We start from the raw sequence: 16,723 nt of genomic DNA on the forward strand, positions 1-16,723 counted from the left end.
GGGCACATGGGGTCTTCAACTGTATGTATAATGCTTGATTTCTTAAGTTGGGGGAGGTACAGAGGGGTATATGTTATCTATACATATTTTAAGTTTAAATTGTTTTGTCAAAATATAAAAGTGAGTATTTATATTTTTAACATTCATTATAGAGAATATAAAGAAAACTAAGTTTTCTACAAAAATGCCTTGTGGTTGGGTTAAATCTGTATACAGTTACAGAAAAGGGATAAAAGTATCAGTTATTAAAACACAGATACATAGATACAAAATGTTATCCTGGCAGGATTTATATGACAGATGGAGACTAGAACCTTAGGTAATCTATGGGTCTTCATGAATGAAATCAATTAAATTTAGAGAAGCTATTTATTGTCTGAGAGATAAAAAGGTAATTAGCAATTAGAAAGCAGTCTATGGGGGTTCTGGTTATAATACAGTAATGGGTGGATTTCTGGGACTTGGCAAAATGGTGGATGGCTTATATCTTATCTTTTTCTTTCTTTTCAAATATACCTAAATCTCTTGCTGAGCAATTTCTGGACTAAGGGGTAGGAAACCTGCTTTGAGCTAACTCATATCAGGTTAGTAATATATCCACTTCCTGAGACAGGAAAATTAGGTTATATATTTGAGGGAAGTAGACCGAAAAACAGAGAATGAATGACAGCCTGGATTTTTTTTTTCAAATTTATATCCTCAAGCGAGAGTCTTTGTTTCTTGTTGCTTCTTTCTGTAATGATGACACCCACAAAGAGAAAAATAAATGCTTTTTTTCTAGTTAAAAATGTACATTACTCCTACTAGTTAAGTAGCAGTGAAAACTGTCCTTGTTTTACTCAATAGATAAAGCAAGTTTACAAGGTGAGAAAAATTTCTCCGCCATTTGAATGCTGTGAAATATATTTTTAAAAGTGTCACAGAAGGAGGGAAGCTAGTTTGCAGGCTCACACATTGGGCTTCCATATTTCTGGTGTCACAAATAAAGTCACTTTTGAGTAAGATAGCTGGTGTTGGTAGAATGTTCTGAGGGGATATCACTCATTTAGTTAAAATCTAAGTAGGTCATATTCCACTACATTGAATATCACTCCATACAAAAGCTCTGTACAACAGTTTTCCAAGGTGCAGGCACTAATCACTTTTAAAAAGTAACAGAATGTGGTAAAATACCAGGAAAGAGAATTGGGAATCCTTGGAATATTTGAAATAGACTCACCTAGGTGATGGGTTGCTAGGTGCAGCAAACCACTATGGCACACCTTTACCTTTGTAACAAACCTGCACATCCTGCGCATGTACCCTGGCACTTAAAATAAAAAATAAAAATAAATGCTCAAATGGAAATCTGTTCTAGTTAAGAAGGGCATAAAACAAGTAAAGCTATCACCAGAGAGTTTATCAGTTTGGCATGGTTAACAAAAGGCAATACGTTCTTTTGGAAATATTTAGTTAATCAATTGAAATTAAACCTAGTTGTGCACCTAGCTTTTCATTTTATCCTATTGACTAGTCTTTGGAGTATTTGTTACCTATGAATTATTTTTGGCCTTTAAAAATCAGTTCTCAAAAATTATGTGGAAACTTTCTTCTGTTTAGGAGAGTGTGTATGTCATTAGTGATTTGTGTTGCAGAGTTTAGTTTTCCCTGTTAAAAAATGAGTCTATCGATCTAGCAGCTTCTGCAAGTGTTCTCAAGCATGGCTGGATATCAAATTGCCAGTGGAACTTTTTAAACCTATAACTGTCCAAGCCCCACTTCTCATCCCAATCAGAATCTCCAGGCACAGGGCCCCACAATCTTTTACCGTCTAACCAGGCTGAGAAGCCAGAGAAGTCCGAGACACACTGACAAAGGTGAAGTTTTCTCTAAGCGATAGTTTGATCACCTTGATAAATAGTGAGAGAGAAAAGCTGAAGCAGGGTTATATCACCTGGTTTGAAGAGATGAGAGATGAAGGTTTTGGAGAATTCAGCACTTAAGAATCTTGAACTACGGCGGTACACTATTGGGTAATAAGAGCTTGGCTATGCTGAACGACAAAGGTTCTAGCTGACCAGTTCGAAAACACTGAGTCTTTAGGTCAAATTTGAGAGAAGATGACAGGGCCAGTGGGAGTCCTAACTTCTTGACTCTGGAATTACTGACAGAAGAATATTTGGATAGTGTTTAAGATCCCCAAAGCATATTATTTTACAACCTCTTTAGCTTATGCTTGAATTTGTGCTGTGACCGTTAGCTCCCTGGATGTTTACCCCACATACTTCTTTCTGAGCTAGCCTGTATAGTTCTACAACAGACTGTTACATTTTGAGAAGCAGGGACCACTTATAACACTTCTCTGGCCAAGAGTCTGGCACCGCGCCACTCAGACATACACACCCAACCCTTTAGGATTAACGTAGACACAGTGTTCTCTTCCATGGCCATTCCGTCTCCACTTCCGGCTCCACACTCCAGTCACCAAGTTGGCATGATTGCTGCTCCATAGCCTGAGGGTGGGTAATGTGGGGGGATTAAACACACCTTCCGTCAGCTGGTGCCCAAACTGTAAGCATAACTAGGACAACCCAAGTAGCCAGTCACAGGAACGCTTCTCATCAGTGGAAGGACAAGAAAGGTGCAACTTTCAAATTACGTGGAGCTAGGGCTACAGCCATTACTTTCGGACAGGTGCAATTCAAAGCGTGATCCTCCGACCAAGAACATCGTCATCGCCACCTAGGAGCTTATTAGACATGCAGGATCTCAGGTCCCCATCCCAGACTTTCTGGATCAAAATCAGCATTTTAACAAGATAGTCAAGTGATTCTTATTTATATTATAATTTGAGAAGTCAATTGATCTGGTAATTCATCAACTGACTGCCACTCAGCCCCCGAAAACAGAGACTCAAACCTTTATGCCACCTCGCACCCGCTCTGCTAGGTAGCAACCGAACCCCCAGGGACATCGGAGCGGGCGCTGCCGAGGGCAATTTGGTGATTGGCTGGTCTCACCACGTGACTGGAGCTGAGCCTTCTGTGCGACCGGATTGGCTGTTGCAGACGCTGACGGACAAGGCTGGGGCGGGCCAGAGCCCAGTCGGAGAGGCGCGCGCTGGGGCCCGAGGGGCGAAGGCGCGAGTGCGCGAGAGCGCGTGCGCGAGTGGTGGGGCTTTCTCCTGAGCCGTCGGAGGGAGCCGGAGCGCTTCTCCCGAGGTAAGCGGCGCTGCGGGGCGGCCCCCCAGTCCCTCCCATGCTGGGTCCCGGCAAGCGGGTTAGGCAGGGCTGGGCGGGGCGCGGGGAGGTGTGGGGTCAGCTTGCCCCGGGAGCCCAGCTTCGGGGAGGATGCAGTCCCGGTTGCCTTGGTTTCCCTTTTTCTATCCTCTCAGGCACCTTCCCATCCTCCCCACTGCGGTGACGGGTCTGCCCGAGGGGAGTTGCCCACCTGGCAGCCCTGCCTCCGCCTTTGTTTCCCGCCCGGAGGGTTGCTGGCATGAACCCTCTCCCCAGGTGGAGGGTGCGGGTGATGGGGCGCGGGCGTCAGGGGCGCTGGACCTGGGTTGGGGCCGAGGAGGAGGTGGCTTTAATGCAGGGGGACCTGTCACATGGGAGAACGAAGAAGAAATGTAGTGTCACTTTGGCCAGCCCGTATAAGACTCGAACTAATCCCGCGGCCGCGAGCGAAACCGAATTTCTAGCGCAGCTGTGCGAAGAGCCCTCCTGCCTAGATGCCGGCGGCCTCGCCGGGGACGGAACCCCGGTGCTGCCCGGGAGGTTGCTCTGCCCGCTGGACCTGGCGGTTTTCACCCCAGAGTTTCAGCGAAATTGAACGCTTTGAGCCTGCTGGAGGAATCCAGAGATTCGTTCAGAGGCTATTTTTTTTTCTTTTTTTTTTTTTCTAAGCGGTTGGGCACCGGTGGAGCCGGTCTAAATGAGGCTACAAAAAGGAATTTCAGATATAGCGTAACTGAGGACTGGTAAATGGTGAGGAGGGAAATGCCTGCAGTGAACTGCAGACCAGACCATCACACTGAGATTCTTCCTTAAGAAGATAAGGTTTTTTCAGAGGAAGAGTTGTAGTTTCTGTAAACAGGTTTTCCTGGGGGTGCTCAGGAGGGTAATTACTTATTTTCAGCATGTTACTGGGTTGTGGGGAGAGGGAAGGCAGGGTCTAAACTAAACCTACTCAGACTTCCTTAATTCTTTGAAAAGTGTGTGCTTGATGAAGACCATTTGGCTGCCAAAAGAGGTTTGTATGGGAGTCCGGGGAAGACGGATTGTTGCCTTTAAATCATACTTTAAAAGGGGGAAGGTGTGTCCAGGAACTTAAGAGCAGGTTGAGCTGTGCAAGGTATTCCCTGCCTCTCCTCCATTTCCCCAGACAGCTCATTGGCAAACAAAAAGTCCCTTCGATTTTCCACGGGTTAACTTCTTGATTTGTTGAATACACCTGGTAATCGACTCCGTAAGAAATGGTTCAACTAACTCATTATGAAGATATTACTGTGTTCTGGAGTTTCCACGTAATTCATTCAGAACTCTTTCTGGTATGAGATGGGCAAGGGTCTCACTACCTTGTCCCTTGGGGACATCCTGATACCTTCAAAGCCCTTTATAGCTCTTAACATTTCCTGTGCAACATCATGTTTCTTTAGGAAACGACCTGATTTCAAACCTCTAAAACACACCCCATGCCTGTGAAATGCCTACACTTGCTAATAAATCAGTTTACTAGGCAAGATAAATTTTTTTTTTTAAGAGGGAACACCTAAATTTGTTAAGGGGATCAAATTCAGGTTTATCAGCCACAGCAAATCAACTTTTGTTGGTTTTCTGAGATGAATGAAAGTAAAAGAACAAGTTGCTGCAAAGCTCATTCAGAATATCACAAATGACCCTAGTAAAGTGAAATATAGGTTGTCACCTGATAGACTGTCACACAAACCAAATTAGTGGGAATAATTTAAAACTTTATCAGAGTTGTTTTTTTTTGTTTTTTTTTTTTTTTTTTTTTTTTGTTTTTTGTTTTTTTTTTTTTTTGAGACAAAGTCTCACTCTGTCACCCAGGCTGGAGTGCAGTGGTGCGATCTCGGCTCACTGTAACCTCTACTTCCTGGATTCAAACTATTCTCCTGCCTCAGCCTCCCCAGGAGCTGGGATTACAGGTGTGTGGCACCACGCCCTGCTAATTTTTGTATTTTTTAGTAAAGACTGGGTTTCACTAGATTGGCCAGGCTGGTCTCGAACTCCTGACCTCGTGATCCACCTGCCTCAGCTTCCCAGAGTGCTAGGATTACAGGAGTGAGCCACCATGCCCGGCCAGAGATTTTTCTTTTTTTTTAAGTGGCATGGAGTAGAGGGGAGAAAAGAATGCTGAGGGTAAGGTAAGTGGCATGGTATGCACTTTTATTTTCAGAGGAAAGAAACTCATCTTTGTTCCATAAACCACAGAGGGTATGCATTGTTTGTTTGGCCTGTGGAAGGGAGGCCGGGATTTTGAAAAGGTTGGAAAACACTGATTAGGTTATGCAAGGGACAACAAAAAGATTGACAGGCTTAGTCCATCTAGCAACATACTTCAGTGACCTATAGGACAAGGTTTTATTCTCTGATTCAATAAAAGCCCACTAGTGTTGCTTTCAAAGCAACAACAAAATCTTTTCCTTTCTGTCGTTTCTGTCCCCTGGGTCAGGGACGGGAAGGATAGAGAGTGAATGAGAGAGATTAGAGTCCGACCTGCATGCCTAAGCAGTAGAGTCCTTTGAGGAGGATCTGTGTCACGTTGTGTAAGTATAAGAGCCTTCATATTGAGAGGGATCTGAGCACCTTCCTTAGGACAGATACTGTAAGATACAGCGGGATAACAGTGCCACAGGTGGGGGCACTGGGTGAGATCATCTGATAGGGAAGCATTGGGGAAAGAGGAGAGCCAGGAAATGTTTAATTCAGTAGGGCTCTGCTGCCTGCTTTTAGATACTTGAGGAGGCATTTCAAGGCAGAGCTGCCTCATTGGCTAGCCTGGCTGGCTTTATGTGGCTTCCAGAGGACCTACCATTCACACGATGAAAGCTCCTGTGGTAGTTACATGTCTCAGGTTGTAAGCATCAGTTATGCTTGTAATATGCTTGAGAAAAGAAGGGCTCACAAAGACCTAAATCTAGGCTGCTGTTCCTTCAGGTTCTTGGCTGGTGTCACCCCCAAGGCTCCCAGAAAACAACTTGTACCCTCCTTACCAGTAGATGGCACTGCTGCCTCTGGGAAGTCCTGGAGGAGCTGAGCTATGGAGCTGGCAAATCAGCAGTGTGTGTAGCCTCTAGTCAGAAAATTCTGAAAGGCTATGTCAGCCCTCAAACAAAATCTCAAAGAAAATAGTTCTGAAAGCCATAACTGTTTACATAAGGTAGGAATAATGTGTGTCATGGGGATTGAGGAATGGCTGTGATTACATTGACTGTACATGCATGTTTCTGAAGGGAAGAGGCAAAGAGTAAACTGACAAGCATCATAGCATAGGTTATAAATGCACCCGACATACATATCGTTGGTTAATTAAACATAATAATCACGATTTGATGAAAATTTCCAACAACTTCATCGTTTCTAATTACTTGCATGTGAAACTAGTCTACACGTATGGATGGGACTATGGAAATGTACATGTGAATTTTAAACCTGAACAGTAGCTGGTACGTACATGCTCTGAAGATAGCAGTGAGAGTATTAGTAAAAATAATGCTGATAAAGTAGTCACTGTATTTCAGGGCTGTCCACAGAAGATAGGTCAAAATAATTCTTAATTCGTTTCTTCTAAAACTTGAAAATTCCTAACAGATGTTTTTAGATTTTCTTAGTTAATACTGACCTTTCAATATTATATTAGCAGCCCCAAACTTATGCTTTGGTTTTAATGATGATGTTAGTCAGTGTTAATTCATCCATCCACCTATTTTGAAATAACTGTTCTTTGTTCTCTAGCTGTTGTTTACTGTTCTTTGAGATGGGAAGATTGTAGTGTGTAATGAGGGCCCCAGCTTTGACTCTGCCTGAGGTATAGGATACTGCTTCTAGGTGCCATTACCCCAGTCACCTGCTGCTTTATGTGGTTCTCATCCTACGGCTTAGGTTATCTGAGGTTTCTTTCTGTCTCTCCAAGTGAACTGATGAGCTTGTCTTTACTATCAATGCTGAATACTAAAATCCTGCTTGTGCTAGGTAGCGATAGGCCCAACAGTCCGTTAACGCCACCTTATTATGTGACTAAAAATAAATCTATTCACCTTTCTGAACCTTACTTTTCTCACTTGTTCACTGAGATTGATGAGATAGTGGATGTCTCTTAAAATCTCTTCCAAGTCTAAAGTTCTATGGTTAGGTGATTCTCATAAGGTATTTCTGAAGACTCTAAAAATTATTTAGAAAATATATTCATACTGTGAGCTTAGAGCAAAAAGACGTCTTGCTAATGTTTCTTCCCAGAGAAATGGTTGCGCATTATTTTAGGATCCTAACTGTTCAGAGTAGGAAGAAACCCTTGAAGATTATTTAACTTAACCTTCTCAATTTATAGACAGTTCAATTCAGAGATGAGTGACTTGACTAAGGTAACAGCTAGTTAGTGGCAGAGAACTGGTTAGAGGACTAGGATGCAAGCTCAGGACTCAATATAGTTTTCCCTTCTCCAATGCTGCTTTATTTCATCTGCCATCAGGCCACAGAATATGCTGTGTCTACAAGGCTGGGGCCAAGAAAATTTTCTGAGTAATTTCTTAATGTAGGGCTTTAAAGCAACAGCAATGAATAGCTTTGAGTTTTGGCAGAAATTCAAGGTCAGGCTTCTCTTTGCAGCGCATTCTTTTCTTCACTGATTGATCGTGAGCAGGATTTTTTACTGTGCATCTTTAGGCTTTAAAAACTTTTCTGCATATGCTGTTTCTTGTAAGGAAAAACTTTCATTATCCTAGAAGAATCATTCCTCAATCAGATGTTCTTAAGTTGGGTTCATGGACTCCCCAGCATCTCTCTGGATAGGAGAATCTTTCGTATAATTCACTTCCTTTGTAATCTTATGTATTTTATCTTATTCATTTCACACGTAATTCTGAGAAGGGGGTCCTTAGGCTTCAAGAGACTACAAAAGAGGTCTGTGGCACACACACAAAAAATAGGGTAAGAATTCTGAGTTCTTGTCTGAGGAACTGAAAAACATTAGGGTGGAGGAGTGTTAGGGGTAAGGTATGGGGTAAACTTATTGAAGTTCATAGGAACATTTTTACCTTTTAACAAATTGCTCACTAAATGATGCTAATAACATTTTGCCCATCTTAATAATGTATATGCGAGTATTGATTTCCATTTATCATTCCTTCCTCAATAAGTACTCTCCCCTAATCTTAACAAAACACTTTCAAATTCATGTTGCTTTATTGGCAATGACACCCATACTAAGAGGCTCCCTTCTCCCCCAATCTGACTTGATTTCCAGATGTTCAGTTCCTTTCTAATTCATGACTTGGAGTTTTTGACTTCTGAGGTACGACACCTCATGTTCAACTTTAGGCTCCTAGGACCCACCATGATCCCAGAGATGCAAAATAATTTACATGCTAGGAATTTAAAAAACTCTTTAGGTTCCTTTATTTGTACCCGGGGTTTACCACAGAAATTGCTGCTCCTCCTCGGCTAATCATTTTCCTTTTCTATTTGCAATCCCAAATTCTCTCTTTTCCTAATTGTTTCCAAATAGGAGTGACTGGGAGTTTGTATAAATTGGAAATAAAAATCCTTGTTTAAAAATGCAAATGTTTTGAATTTTGAGGAACATTTGCTCAAAAATTTCTTGCTTTGTGTCTTGTGACACCTTGCCTGCTTTTGGTACCATAGTGACCCATGTTGGTGAATTCACCTGCTGGCCCCTTTTTGGCTATGTATCTTTTTGGCCAAAGTAATATTTGTTCTTGCTTTAGTAGAAGAATAAAAATTACCTTTTCTTCTTTAGAAGGTGATAATTGGGTTTATGTAATAACCTAATTATGTTATGTAATGTCAAATTTCTGCATTCTAATCTCAGTATATTGCTGAGTTATTGTGAGATTTTGGGGGCATGATTGATTTCTCTGAGCTTGTTTCCTTGTTTGGAAAATAAGGGGAGAGAGTAGTGACTACTTTAATTGTTTCCTGTTCCAAAATCCTGTGACTCTAAGAAATTGTACCTGGTACCCAGACTAAACATATCCTAAAAAATGCTGCCTAGGGGCCAGGCATGGTGGCTCATGCCTGTAATCCCAGCACTTTGGGAGGTCAAGGCCGGCGGATCACGAGGTCAGGAGATCGAGACCTTCCTGGCTAACATGGTGAAACTCCATCTCTGCTAAAAATACAAAAAATTAGCCAGATGTGGTGGCGGGCGCCTGTAGTCCCAGCTACTTGGGAGGCTGAGGCAGGAGAATGGCGTGAACCCAGGAGGCAGAGTTTGCAGTGAGCCGAGATCACGCCACTGCACTCCAACCTTGGTGACAGAGCGAGACTCCGTCTCAAAAAAAAAAAAAAAAAAAAAAAATTGCTGCCTACTTGGGAATTTATTTATAATCAATTAGTGCCAGGATAATAGTTCTTTATATCTGCAAATGATTTTATGGTTTTCAAAAAATATTCTCTAATCCTTTATCTATTTTCTACTCAAAATGCCAAAGGACAGCAGCATGAGTATTATGTGGGAGCTGGTTAGAAATACAGAATCTCTGGCTTCACCCATGACCTACCAAATCTGAACCTACATTTTATCAAGATGCCTAGAGGATGCACATGCACCTTAAAGTCCAAGAAGTTGGTGACTCGTGCCTGTAAAACTGGTGCTTTGGAAGGCTGAGGCAGGAGGATTGCTTGAGGCCAGGAGTCTGAGACCACCCTGGATAACATAGTGAGACTCCATCACTATATACATTTAAGAAGAGATTAGCTGGGCATGGTGGCACATTTCTATAGCCCTAACTACCCAGGAGGCTGAGGTGTGAGGAACACTGGAGCTGAGGAGTTTAAGGCTGCAGTGAGCTGTCATCACACAGTGTACTCTAGCCTGGGCAACAGAGTGAGACCCTATCTCTTAAAAAAAATTCTGAAGTGCTGTTTTTTTTTTTTTTTTTTTTTTTTGAGACGGAATCTCGCTCTGTCGCCCAGGCTAGAGTGCAGTGGTGCAATCTCAGCTCACCGCAAGCTCTGCCTCCTGGGTTCACATCATTCTCCTGCCTCAGCCTCCCAAATAGCTGGAACTACAGGCGCCGGCCACCATGCCTGGCTAATTTTTTGTATTTTTTAATAGAGATGGGGTTTCACCATGTTAGCCAGGATGGTCTTGATCTCCTGACCTTGTGATCTGCCTGCCTCGGGCTCCCAAAGTGCTGGGATTACAGGCGTGAGCCCCTGTACCCGGCCAATTTTGAGTCTATGAGAGAGGAACAGTCTTTTACAGCTGAGGAAACTGAGACTCAGAGTAGTTAAGTAACTAAGTCAAGGTTACTGTGCTTGTGTCTCACTCAGAACCCTCTACTCTAAACTTAATGCTGTCTTCGTGATTGGGCTGGAGTCACTTTTGTATGATGGAGTCTGGTCACTGCCCTGCAGCCCATTAGGTTAAGTGTGACTGTGTAATTGAGTTTTAGCCAACCAACAGAATGTGGTGGAAGTGGAAAAGTATTGTGATCCACTTCTAGGAAAAAAGCACAGAGAATGCGCATGCAAGTTTCTTCATACTGTTTTCCATTCTTAGCTGACTGGAATGGAGAGAACCCATAGGGCAACATTGGAAATTATGTTTTAAACATGGCAGGACTTTTGTCAGCCTGGGTACCTGGATCACTGCATTAGGTCCACCCCACCGACATGTTCAACTGTCCAGTATGCATACATGAATCAGAAATAAACTTTTATTGAACTTGAGCTATTATACATGTTTGAGTCTATGTGGTAAGCACTTAGTCTATTCTCATATTTACTTCAGCAGTGACTTGGGACTTGAAGTTGTGGATCCTTTGGCCTAATGCATGTTTTCATTTTCATCTTTGCCAGTTGGTGATAGATTGGTGGTCATCCAACATGCAGAAATGAATGGGCAGTGAAAAGCAGCAGAGCCGATGGGTCATGAGGATGTAAGTGCGTTTGAAGGCTTCCACACCCTCTACTCCAGGGTAAGGCAAATTTATTCTCTGCCATTGTTTTTCTTGCTTTTCCAATTCATAGAGGCTCTTGTCTCACCTGTCTCTTGGAGTCAGTGCAATATGATGCCCTGTCTGTGAAAGGCTCCTAAAAGCCTTTATTGATTCAACTCATAGATACCATGCAAAGCAGCAGTTATGAAGAGAAAACCATGACAAAGGTGATGGGATGGAATCTATGCATGGAAATATTTCAAAACAGGAATTTTTAGTGAGTTCGTATAGGGTGTGATTTACATGGGAGGGGCTGTTGAGCCCTCTTGAAGTGCACTGCAGAGATGGGAACCAGGCCTGATTATCATTTCCTTATAGCCACGCCATGTGTTAGGTCTGGTAACTTCTATTTCCCTCACCTACCACCTTCCTTCTTCATTGATTACTCTGCTTAACTTTTTCTTCATTAATCACTTTTTTAGTGAAGGAAATAACTTCTCAAAGTGTTGAAAATTCCAGATTTGGTGGATAATAGCACTGGCAAAGCACGTGGTTTTGCCTGTTCCATTTTATTTTATCTAGCATCACTAGAAGTCACATGCCCATTCATGCCTCATCTGTTTGCAGTCCCTCATACAATGCATGTGGTCACTGGCAACGTTATAACCAAAACTAGCTTTGAATTTTCACTTGTGCTGTAGATTTTTGAGACCAGAAGGAGAAATTCACTGTTTGATGTGGAAAGGACATCACATCCTTTCTGAGCTCTCCAACTTCTAGAGCTTAAACTACAACCAGACTCCTTGAAGAGAAAATTATGATTCAAATAAATCGAAGAAAAGCTGAGGATGGTTAGGAACGAGGGATAGGAGGTTAAAGAAACATACTTAGCTGAAAACTGAAGGGTTCTTTTAAGCAGCTTGGCTCAATACTGCTGAACATTTGCTAGATAGTGTCCCATTATCCCGGCTCAGACAGAGGGCACCCAGAAAAGGCTGTTATCTTTAGGTGCCTCATGTGGCTCAGTAATGAGTACAATTTACTGAACAAAATAGACAATTAGAGGATGGAGATCTCTGGAGATTCTAATAAGTGTACATCATTATTGCTCTAAAGTGATGCATATGCTTGGAGATAAAGCAAAGAAAGGGCAGCTGCAAAGTACATCAGGAGAAGGGTCCAGGTGAGCAGCCAGATGCCGACTATAACTCACCACCTGGAGGTTGCTAAGAAAAGGAGTTGGTTTTAGTTAGATTTTCTCATTAAAAGAAAGGAGCTGGTCTTTGCTAGCTTTGCTCAATTTCCTCTATATCCTGTATATCCTCTGTTTTAAAACTATATCCTGTATATCCTCTATTTTAAAGGTAACTAAAAAGTATAGCATGTCAGAAATAGCACTTGGCCAGTATGTTTCTGTGTAAATACTATACAAGGACTACATTGTGGAGGGAGCCATTCTTTAATTATTGATTTGGGGCCAAATAAAGTAATGCTAGAGATGCCAGTGGACCAGAGTTAGTTTCTCAACCTTGCACTATTTATTGACACTTTGAGCCAGGCAATTCTTGTGTGGAGTGTCCTGTGCATTGTAGGATGTTCGGCAGTGTCTTTGACCTCCACCCATGAAATGCCAGAATCTCCCTCCCTGATTGTGACAATCAAAAATGTCTCCAGACATTGCCAGATGTCCCCTGGAGAGCAGAACTGCCCCTGGTTGAGAAACACTGCTGAAGGGATAGAGTGATTTAATCTTGCTCTGAAGTTCTCTGGTATCGAATTTTAATCATTTAACTTCATTTTGTTTCACTTTCCCTATCTGTAAAATATACACACATAAATAGCTAAATAGTCTAATGAAGTAATGTACATAGTACTGTGTAACTCCTTGGGGACTCTGTCAATTCTAAGAAGCGATACTCGTCTTCCCTAATTTCTAGGACCCAAGGGTAATTCTTAATTCTTTTGATGGCACTAACTGAGCAACTGTGGGGGTTTGAAGAAGGGCGAAGGTCTGTGGCATGGGAAATAATGAAGAGTGCTGGATTCTGAGTTTATTCAAGGGCTTCATGTTCTGGTTCATTGTGATAATATATTCTGGATGAATACTTTCCTTTGCAAAGTTAAAAAAACAGAAGAGTGGATGAGGCAGAAAGAAGGCTGTTCAAAAGAGCAGTCAAGGAAATTGCATTTGACAAGGTGATCTGCTAATGTTAAAGTGACTCATGTATTACTAGACCAAAGGATGTAAAGAAATAGCCTCCAAAGAAAAACTATCCTCCCAAATGACTGCTGGTCCAGATCAGTTTTTGCAGACAATACAATAAAGACCAGAGAATGTTTGGAGATCAGTGTTTATTCTAGAAACTTTTACATTTCTGTTTCTTCTCTTCTTTAGGAATATGGAAAGGGGTTATCTTTAATATATGCCATTTGAATTATAAATATAAATGTTTTAATATGACATGTTCTTTTGATAGTCTTCTAGTACTATGTGTTGGAATGGTCAAAGAGGCTATAACTCTGACCTAGACCTGAAGTAACCTACATTATTTTAATAGAAAGGCTCAGTTTAACTCTAAAACAGGGCCAGTGCAGGGATTAGATGTAAACTGTCTTGGCAGATTTGCATTCCTCCTTGTTGTGTTTCTGGTCCCTGTGATTTATTAGACTTGCTTACAAAGTTTCCAACAAATATACTATATTTTGAATCTACTGTGTAGAGAAGCCATCATGGATAGCCTTGTTTATTTGCATTCTTCATACATTTTTAGTCCTAGGTGTTAAGCAAAACTTATAAGAATGTTTAAGAAGGATTCCATGTGCCTTGAAGAAAGAGGCACTTTGGTGTAGAAGAGAGGTGAAAAGTGAAAGAAGCTCCGCTTTGTTAGGAGTAGGCTTGTGTTTGAGTGTTGAAGTTTTTATTCTAGTACTACTCAAAAGTGTGGCCTCTGAACCTGCAGCATGAGAATAATTTATACTTGTTAGAAATGTACAGAACTATTAAATCAGAATTTCTGGGAGTAGGTGTAATAATCTGTGTTTTAACAAGACTCCCATTGATCCTGATGGATGCTAAAATTTGAGAAGCATTGCTTTATTAGTGGTTTCTGATGTAGTTATTTCTTACAAATGGTGTCTGTGTGTGTTTACAATGGGGAGGGCACAGAGAAAGTATTTTTTCAGGTGGCCAGAGCATATATAAGATTTTCTTGTGATAACCTCTTGGATCATTTTCTCCAATGATGCCTTAAGCCTTTTCCTGCATTGTCTAATACAGTAGCCACTAGCCGCATGTGGCTTTTTCTTGCTTAAATTAATTAAAGTTAAATTGAAATTCGGTTCTTCCTCGCACTAACCACATTTCAAGTGCTCTGTAGCCACATGTAGTTAGTGGCTACCATATTGGACATTGCAGATAGGGAGCATGTCCATCATCAGAGAAATCTGTTAGCACTGCTTTAGCCTGTGAAAACCCCTATTTGTCAGAAACTTAACATTTAGAATGATAGTATGTTCTTGTAATAATAAGACCTCAACTCATTTAAAACAGAATTGAGTTTTGGGCTTTCTCCATCCTGGGGAAACTTTCAGTCTGTGAGTGTATCTTGCTGAACTTTTTACCTTACTGTGGCATCTGTCTGCTACAGAAAGTGCCATGGGTACATCTCTGACATAATTAAATCCACAGCCTCTGAAATATTTGCCCTTTAATCCAAGGCTGCTGAGCTGTCTTTTTCCATTTGGTCTCTCTATGCCCTGACCCTTCATGGTGAGGCTTGTTTGTGCAAGATGTCTCTTTTGATACTGCCTAGAGCTTTACAAAGAGTCTGGAAGAGGTGGCAAGAGAATTTTCACCTCCCCTACTTCCAATTCTCAGCTTGGCTCAATAAAAGTGTTTCATAAGAGGGTATTAATACTCAAACTTCATCGCTGAGGAATTATCCCCTGAAGAATTAGTCTCTAAAGCAAGTTTTCCAACAGACATATTACAGCACAGATTTAGTAATTAAGCCCTTTGGCAACATGGAAGAATTTTCAGTTTATATTATGTATTAATATTACCGATATTAGTTGCTCAGAAATTATAATTAGAACAAATGAAAAGATGTGGAAATACAGTCACACAATTTTTAAAAGATGTAATTTAAAGTTTCCTGAGTCCAAGATTCTTGTGCATAGGAGTGGGAATGGTAATAAGGAGTTTGTGGCAATTAGTAGTATTGCTGGAGTTGAGGGGAAGGAGGTAGATAGAGCCTGGACTTGATCCCTAAATAGTCTTAACCCTACTGTTTTACTTTTGATGGATGCATTGCTTGTTCTCTTCCTGCCTTTCTTTCTCTCTTTAAAAATACTTTATTCACTCATTTATTTTATTTGAACAGTTTTAAGTTGAAGCAAAATTGAGAGGAAGATACAGATTTCCCATATTCCTCCTACTCCTACTCCCTGTACATGCATAGCCTCCCTCAATGTCAGCATCACCCACCAGAATGGCACATTTGTTAGAACTGATGAACCTACATTGACACATCATAATCACCCAAAGTTTATAGTTTACATTAGGGTATATTCTTGGTGTTGTACATTATTTGGTTTTAGACCAATGTATAATCACATGTATCCATCATTGTAGTATGTAGGTATTTTCACTGCCCTAAAAATCCTTCATGCTCTGCTTTTTCATACTTCCCACCCCTTTGTCCTTCACTAAACCCCAGGAACCACTATTTTTTTTTTTTTTTTTTACTATGTCCACAGTTTTGCCTTCTCTAGAATGTGATGTAGTTGGAATCATGTAATATGTAGCCTTTTCAGATTGGCTTATTTTACTTAATAACCAACATTTAAGTTTCCTCCATGTCTTTCATGGTTTGATAGCTCATTTCCTTTTAGCACTGAATAATATTCCATTATCTGGATATACCACAGTTTATCCATTCACCCACTGAAGGACGTCTTGGTTGCTTCCATGTTTTGGCAATCATGAATAAAGCTGATATAAACATCTGTGTGCAAGGGTTTTCCTTTTTTTTTTTTTTTGTGGACATAAATTTTTAACTCCTCTGGGAACATTCAAGGACCATGATCGCTGCCTCATATGGTAAGAGTATGTTTTATTTTGTAAGAAACTGCCAAACTGTCTTTCAAAATGACTAACATTTTGCATTCTCATCAGCGATGAATGAGAGTTCTTGTTGCACCACATCCTTACAAGCTTTTGGTATTGTCAGTGTTTCCGATTTTGGCCATTCTAATAAATGTGTAATGATAGCTCAGTGTTGTGTTGTTTTAATTTGCATTTCCCTGATAACATATAATGTAGAACATCTTTTGATATGCATACTTGCCATCTGTATGTCTTCTTTGATGAGGTATCTGTTAAGGTCTTCGGACTATTTTTTACTCAGATTGTTTTCTTATTGTTGACTTTTAAGTTTTTAAATATATTTTGGATAATATCCTTTGTCAAATATGTCTTTTGAAAATGTTTTTTCCCAATCTGTGGATGGTCTTCTCATTCTCTTGACCTGATGTTTCAGAGAACAGACATTTTGAATTATAAAGAAGCCCAGTTTATAAATTCTTTCCTTCATGGAT

The 16,723-nt window shown here is 40.9% G+C and overlaps 1 protein-coding gene across 2 annotated transcripts in view; it reads left to right on the plus strand.

The window, feature by feature from the left end:
• Positions 1-3,052: 3,052 nt before the first annotated feature.
• Positions 3,053-16,723, plus strand: part of TMEM108 (transmembrane protein 108) — a 354,460-nt gene continuing 340,789 nt past the window's right edge. Inside the window, exons 1-2 of one of the 2 annotated variants that reach the window (XM_030933928.1) lie at positions 3,053-3,200; positions 11,046-11,164. The gene's annotated coding sequence lies outside the window, so the exon portion shown is untranslated. The remainder of the gene's footprint in view (positions 3,201-11,045; positions 11,165-16,723) is intronic. The other variant, XM_030933922.1, reaches the window with a different exon arrangement.

The sequence above is a fragment of the Rhinopithecus roxellana genome, chromosome 1 (genome assembly GCF_007565055.1).
Source record: "Rhinopithecus roxellana isolate Shanxi Qingling chromosome 1, ASM756505v1, whole genome shotgun sequence".
NCBI classification, from domain to species: domain Eukaryota; kingdom Metazoa; phylum Chordata; class Mammalia; order Primates; family Cercopithecidae; genus Rhinopithecus; species Rhinopithecus roxellana.